This window comes from Bidens hawaiensis, unplaced genomic scaffold (assembly GCF_021521415.1).
Source record: "Bidens hawaiensis isolate Kalapana, Puna unplaced genomic scaffold, B.hawaiensis_p1.1 tig00033363_1, whole genome shotgun sequence".
Taxonomy (NCBI): domain Eukaryota; kingdom Viridiplantae; phylum Streptophyta; class Magnoliopsida; order Asterales; family Asteraceae; genus Bidens; species Bidens hawaiensis.
The window spans coordinates 96,960-103,800 of record NW_027495720.1 but is presented as its reverse complement, the minus strand read 5'-3'; the positions used below and the strand labels follow the sequence as shown (position 1 = coordinate 103,800).

Here is a 6,841-nt window from a genome sequence, read left to right as displayed (position 1 = left end):
ATTTTTAGTCATTCTAACTTAATAATAAAAAGTTAATAATAATATACCCTTCAATATTATACTTTGTTTTTTCAATATTAGTAACACAGAAGTTAAATTAATGATTCTGTAGATATAGTAACAAAGAAGGTTGTCTTCATTCCACCTTTTTGAATTTTGTTTTCTTGTTTTGTTTTAGATAAGGTCCGGTCCAGAAGTGCTTTTGTTCTGATTTAAATGCTTACCTAGCAAACATTTTATGATATATTTGGTGAACAAATCGATTTCGTGAATGTACTTCTCAGAAAGAAAGTATTTTGCATGTTGTGCACGACAAAATCTTTCATGTACATGGTATGTTAATATGTTATCAATTTGTATGTAACGCTTTGTTCTGTTTGGTTTTTTACTTTTGGTGGATGGTATTCGTTTCGTCAGGTAATTTTCTTTTATTTACTTTAAATTAATATATGTTTAACAGCGCTTAACTGTGTAGTGTAATTCTTGCTTTTCCTTGAATATGTTACTCCAAACAGTGTGTGCATTGGTTTCTTAATAAGAACACATGAAGGTTATGTTATATCTAAAACGGGTCAAAGTTGCCAAAGTGTATTTTTAATATTATAACCTCTGGTAATTTTTACTCAAAAACTTATATTATTAGTGTAATGATATAATGGTTATAATCATATTTAAAGCATAGATTGTTTTCCATCTTTTTAAAAGCTCAATCCAATCTAATCCGACCTGTTTGACCCACACTCTAAAATAACAAGTTTCAACCCCAACAGGCCAAAATAACCGTTTGACCCTGCATTGCCCCGTTGGCTTAAAAGAGTTTGATTTTCTTATAGTTCAATTTTTTTTTCATAAATGAGACTTGTGATCTATATCAATGCCTAACACATATTTTCTTCTCATGTTTGTATTTTAATATTCTATTCAACTTCATGCGCAATCCACACTACAATTCACGCACTTTAACAAAATATGTCTGAGTTCACGAAAAGCAAATTATCATTGAATTCAAAATCAATCTTGATCAAGACAGGCTTTATTCTACATGTTCAGTACACATGCTAACGTGCTTTATATCTTATTGCAGACATTCAAGATTCAATGGAGCGAGTTTTGGGAGTTAAGTTTAATGGCCCAAAATTCATAAGTGGAACGTGACATCTATTGATACCGACTTGTTTAAAGAAATTGGTCCCAATATGCAATTCGATTCGATTCTCACACACAGGTGTAACACTCACTTTTGTTTTCTCTCAGTTTAGATTTAGTTTCATATCATCTTCACACATGTTTTGTACTTTTGACTGCCTATATTCTTCTCTTTTTCCACAACTCATGATTGATCACACATGGCAACTTTGCATTACATTCGATTTCGGGCCAGCATTTTGTTTTTTTTACACATCAATGCATATTGTTCCTAATTCGAAAGTTTTTGATTTTATTAGACATATGAAACAATAAAACTTAAACTTCAACATGAGCTTAGAAGGGTTTTTTTTTTTTTTTGGGGGGGGGGGGGGGGATTAATGTGTGTTTTCCAAGTGATTATAAGCCACTTATATCTTTAAAAAATTTAACATTTATATTAATAATTAGTTTCTTTTACAAACTTGCTTACTCAAACACTTAATGCAACTTTAATATTTCAATAAGCAGTTAAATTTTGTTTCATCTAGTTTATGAAAACTTGAAAATATGAATACCTATCAATAAAGCAGTACACATTTACACTCACTGCACTCGGCCCGTTGTCGTTTTCTAGTCTTTTTTGGGGGTGTCGTCTCGTGTTATATTCCTCTTTAACTTTTCTTTTAACATCCATATCGCGATTCAAGTACTTAAAGTTGTGCAATTTGCAAAAGCAGTCGGTAATTATTGGGATTGGAAGGTAGAAAAAAAGAAAGTAGAAACTGTGAGAGATGAGAAATCATCTTGAAAAATGAAATGAAGTGCAAGTTTTGTAAGATAAAGAAAGAAAGAGTACATAAAACTTTTGGTTTGTCTGGTTGATATACAGTCTTTTATTGTAGGCAAATAGTATGTAATGTACCTTAACATATGTTTCTTTACTTTCTAAAAGCTTTGCATGTCCCATGAAACCCACATCCTACTTTCCCATAGGACCACTATCCCACCCTCAATATGCTCATCCTTTACACCGTTTCTCTAAACGGGCCGGGTTGACCCAAAATGCAAAGTTTATGTAATCATTTTATTCATCCGTGACGTGTGAGATTTGACCAAGAAAGTTGTGTTCTATCCTCGGTATGATCACCCGTTACACTGTTTTCTGAAAACGGGCTGGATCGAGTTCAGTTAACCCAAAACACTGTTTGTACAAATTCTTAGATTATTAATTGTAAATATGTGTTATACGGTAGTGTATGTTATATCCCACCCTTAATATGCTCACCTTTACACCGTTTTGTAAAACAGCCCGGGCAAAAACACCCTGTACAAATTTTTTATTTTTGATATTATTAATTTGTATTAATGAAAACAGTTATATGCGATGAAAACAGTTATATCATCATCATCATCATCGTACTCAGTATATCCCACCAATAGCAAAGCTATGGTAGGGTCTGAGGAGGGTAAGATGTAGACAACCTTACCTCAACCCCATAGGGATAGAGAGGCTGCTTCCGGTGAGACCCCCGGCTCGATAGTAGTTTTGCATCAAGCCTTGGACATAAGACACATAAGACACAATCATCGGGACACCGGCTAATTGGTGCATGTACCGTTGTCTTTCGGCTATCAACGCCACCACATGATGCCTGATTAACCTTCCGCCACTTTTAACGTTATTTTCACGAGATTAGTAAAATAACGTCAAAATTAGCGCAATTTTACTTTTGCCCACCCAAGGGTTCACACATATATACATTATATGTGCGCACCGCAAGCAGGGCGTTATATGCCATCCCCAATATGCTCACTATTTACACCATTTTCTGAAAACGGGCCAGGTTGGGTTCGGTTGACCCAAAACACTGGTTGTACATATTTTCAACTTTTATTTATAAATTTGTATTGTGTGCGATATGATGAAGAAAGTTATATTATTCCACCGTCAATATGCTATCTTTTACACCGTTCTTTGAACATGGGCCCGGTCAGGTTCGGTTGACCCAAAACACTATCTGTACTAGGTTTTCGAATTTTATATATAAGTTTGTATCATGTGAGATATGATCAAGATATTTATATTTATCTTGAATATGCAGATCCTTTATAACATTTTATGAAAACGGGCCGGGTCGAGTTTGGTTGACCCAAAACACTGTTTGTGTAAATTCTTTGATTTTTATTTATAAATTGTGTTATGTGAGATATGATCACGAATGTTATATTCCACCCTCATAACGCTCATTGTTTACACCATTTTTTGAAAACGGGCCGGGTCGGACAGTACAAATTTTGCGATAAATTTTTGTTGGGTGAGATTTGATCAGGAAAGTTAACTTCCACCCTAAATTTACTGTCTTTTACACCATTCATTGAACATGGGCCGGGTTCGGCTGGCCCAAAACACTGACTGGATAGTGATCTCAAGCCATGTTACAACACGTTGATGAACATGGAGAGCCGAAAGCGACAATCTGACGCGCCTATGCCACGTAAAATGGATCGGTATTCGATATGTGGGCCCACTTGGAGTGCACGGAATTTAAGAAAGAATTGTCTAGCTAGGAAGAATGTTGTGTCGGCCGTTGACATTGTTGGATGGAGTCTTTTAATTAATTCCTTTGTATCATTTTCGTTTTGGCACTCACCATAATCATTCTCACAACCGGACGGACCACCACTTACTACTTCCTTTATATACATGCTCATGCTCACGCTTACCCTTAGTCTTTCTTTATAAAAGGAAAGGAGGCTAGGCTATCTTACTTTGACATTGATTCCATTTCTTTATTGTTTTTTCAATTTCCAACTCCTTAATTATTCAAACTAGGGGTGATCATAAACTCGGTAAGATTCGCGAGACCTGACTTGGATCAAACCTGGTTATTTACAACAGGGTCGGTTCTTGGGTCCTTATAATACCATTAAACGGTTCTGGGTCTGACCATTTTCTCTTTACATAAACCAGGTAAGACCCGAACCAATTAGACCTGATTATTTACAACAGGGCAGGTTCCCTAGTTCCTTAGAATACCATCAAATGGTTGGATTTGATTTGTTTGCACACCCCTAAACCATATTTTATTATTTACATTCACATGTGGGACCCTAGGATTGTTGGCTACATGATTTAAGGATGTTTATGGTTATATTAGTATTAACTACAACTTTGAAGAAAACCAAACTGGCCAGTTTACTGATTTTGACGTGCAACAATTTGGTATTTAAAATTGCGATACATATGTGATTATAAAATTTAAAGTTTGAAGTTTAAAATGGGACCGACCCATTAAAAAACGAACCATCAAAACCGAACTATGAAATGAATAGTTTGGATCTTAAATCAGTTGACTTGCTTTGGTTTGGATGGTTCACTTCTAGTTGTATTAGTTTAATTGTTTTTGTTTACTCGTATTCACATTATTCAATATAATTTTAGTTAATTGTATATTGTTATCAGGTATGAGACTATATCAAACTAGTACCTTACCGGAAAATACCGATACAGAAAGATTGAAACCATATAACGAACGGTCGAATACTGTACCTAGGGCCGGTCCAACATTTTTAGTGGCAAAAAGCGAACTCCTATATTGGGGTCCTTTGTAGGATTCTTTTTATTTTGCTTACGGTTCTAACATGCTAGAATATTCTAATGAGTACCGGTACTGATTATGTTCTATCAGTACCGGTATTCTGTAAAAATTTCTCAGTGTTATGGCTTTTTCTAGATTTTTCTTTATGTGATTTGAAAAACAACAGTTTGACACTGAAAAATATGAACTTTAGTCAAAATGATTTTATGAATAATATTGCTATCCTATAGCTAAAAAGTCAAATAAAATGTTAAATTGAAGTTTAAATTCAAGAAAATTAAAAAAAAAAAGGAAATTATGATACGATTGGGAACTCAATTGCAAACTCGGTGGCTCAAAAGGGTATTTTCTTGGTCTACAGGGGAACTTTCGGTATTACCGAAGCTACTCATGAAAAACTTTTAACTAAAGTAGGCCGTTTTGTATTTACTTTTTTATGGTCTATCTAAAAATTACATAGCATAATATCGTGAAAATTTCTTTTGTTTTTTTACTTTGGGTCCATGAGAAACTTAATACTTTTAACTTGTCGAAATTTCTTTATATTTTTTCAAACATACACTTTTAACAGTTTAATGCATATAGAAAATAAAAATACAAAAATCAATTTTGACTGGAATAGTGATATATTATTTAAATTTTAAGGTTAAAGTTTTTACATGTTATATAGTCTTCACCTGAATCCGTTATTTTTTTTTGAATGACGACTCACACATTATTCATAAATTACATCAATAATATATCTCATGTCAGGATCTAATTTTAATCCTGGTCTTCTCTCCAAGAGGCGATAGCTTCAACCACAGACAAGGACGTGAATTCGTTAATTGGTTATACAATGATATACAATCATCACATTTAGACATGTATAATTTTGTTTAACGGGATACAAGAATTGAAGTATTTTGAGAAACAATTCACAATATAAAAGCACAAACTAACATGATGTTTAAATTCAAGAAAATTTCCAACAAAAGAGAAAAAAAATGTACATGAAAATTATATGAGAAAATTTGGAACAACAGTTTGCACTTATAACTTGTAAAGGGTCTTTCTTGGTCTCCAGGGATAATTTTGTCATTTCCGCTTTTGGTAAATTACCATTTTACCCTTTACGACTAAAACCATGTTGTGAACACTTGTACTTTGAGCTTTAACAGTTTCCCCAAGCTTCAGACGCGCTTGTACCGAACCCTCCATCGGCTGGGATCTCTATGCCCCCAGCGTACGCTAGCATACCCCTAACATTCACGTTAGCCTCGACCCCACCACCATGATGGTCAACCTCTTGATCCCCGGTCAACCCAAGAAAATCCCGGGTCAAACGGTCAGTCTTTTGCCACGTGGCAATATTCCCTGACGTCATGCCCAAGTGCTAGTGGTATGCCGGCATGACGGCAGTTGTCACGTGGGCAAATTCATCCATATCCAACCCGCCCATTGTGGACCCCACATGGTCTGCCACCGCACCCACCGTCGCAGCCTTTTGCAGCAGTGCAGTGGCGGACATGTGACCACCACCGCCGTGAAATAGCGGTGGCGGCCTGGAAATGATCATCATTTCCTTATCGTGTTCCAGGTAATACGGTAAGGAAATGGTGGGAATTAATTGGTGGGGGTGGTGGATGGTTTCGGGTTTGATTCGGGTCGGGTTGGGGTCCACCCAAGTAGGGTTTAGGTTGTGGTTGAAATGAAAAAGGGAAGAAGGGGGGTTTTGTGAAGATAGTTGAATGTTGAAGGGGGTTTGTGTAAGATTGGGGATAATAGAAGGGTGGTGATTGTTAGGTATTGAAATTGCAGCTGCTGCAGCTGCAGCTGCAGCTGAGAGTCTGGCAGTTTCTTCAGCCAAGGCATCACAGAAGGCTCTGTGAGTAATGAAGCTACCCTTCCTATAAACCATAAATGTAGTAAATAAATTAGAAAAACACTAAAATTTTAACTTGAGACTTTGCGGTCTCCGGTCCAAATTTTCATGTCTCCTTCAATGCTAGCTGAGCTAAAGCTTATTGGCGAGAGGAAGTCTTTCTAGGTTGCATGCTAAATATGACAAATGTTTACGTTCTTTTGTTGGTCTACTAAATTTTATGGATTTTTAAGAGCCACATTACTAGAGT

General features: G+C 35.7%; 1 pseudogene; it reads right to left on the bottom strand.

Moving 5' to 3' along the window:
• Positions 1-5,636: 5,636 nt before the first annotated feature.
• On the bottom strand, positions 5,637-6,627 carry LOC143584795 (protein indeterminate-domain 12-like; annotated as a pseudogene).
• Positions 6,628-6,841: the final 214 nt, after the last annotated feature.